The 969-nt window shown below is 41.0% G+C and overlaps 1 pseudogene; it reads left to right on the top strand.

Annotated features, from left to right (window-relative positions):
- The first annotated feature begins 224 nt into the window (after positions 1–224).
- On the top strand, positions 225–684 carry LOC102822899 (annotated as a pseudogene).
- Positions 685–969: the final 285 nt, after the last annotated feature.

The raw sequence follows: 969 nt of genomic DNA, 5'->3' as shown, positions 1-969 counted from the left end.
AGGGAGGAAGTGGGGTAACTGTTGTTGCAGGGAGGGGATTGCGGTCATTGAGATGAAACAAAGCATAGGATTTGTTGAATATAAAACTGATGATCTTGTCTGTAAACCTCTCAATTCACAATAAAAAGGTAGAAAAATAAAAAAGTAAAATTCTTTTATAGCAATAAAAAGAGCTCTTCAAAGGAAATCAGGAAGAGCAGAAAGAGGACTCCAGATCTGACAAGATGGCCAGACTGCCCCACAGGATTATTAAGGAAACCCAGCATCTGCTAGCAGAACCAGTTCCTGGAATTAAAGTAGAACCAGATGAGAGCAATGCCTGGTCTCTTCATGTGGTCATTGCTGGCCTCCAGGACTCCACCTTTGAGGGAAGGACTTTTAAACTTGAACTAGTCCTTCCAAAAGACTATCCAATGGCAGCTCCTAAAGTGCATTTCATTACCAAACTTTATCACCCTAATGTAGACAAGTTGGGAAGAATATGTTTAGATATTTTAAAAGATAAGTGGTCCCCAGCTCTGCAGAGCTGCACAGTTCTGCTATCCATCCAGGTTTTGTTAAGTGCTCCCAATCCCAGATGATCCATTAGCAAATGATGTCACCAAGCAGTGGAAGACCAATGAAGCCCAAGCCATAGAAATAGCTAGAGCATGGACTAGGCTCTATGCCAGGAATAATAATTAAATCGATTTGATCATCATGTGTGCATCACTACTCGTGTTCTGCCAAGACTTCTTCCTTTTGTGTTTGCATTTAATGGACACAGTCTTAGAAACATTATAGGATAAAAAGCCAGGCATCTTCAGTCCTTTGTTGATTAAATGCACATTAGCAAATAAGTCTTGTCCTGATTCACTGTTGCTAAGCATGAGCAAAGGCTAGAAGTATCATCTGGATTATTGTTAAATGTTTAAAAGCAGCAGCGCCTCTTGGATAGGAGCTCTGGTAGCGTAGTGGGTACCTCAAGGT

Source organism: Chrysochloris asiatica, unplaced genomic scaffold, assembly GCF_000296735.1.
Source record: "Chrysochloris asiatica unplaced genomic scaffold, ChrAsi1.0 scaffold00015, whole genome shotgun sequence".
Lineage (NCBI taxonomy): Eukaryota > Metazoa > Chordata > Mammalia > Afrosoricida > Chrysochloridae > Chrysochloris > Chrysochloris asiatica.
The sequence above is the reverse complement of the archived record's forward strand: the minus strand, read 5'-3'. Positions and strand labels throughout refer to the sequence as shown.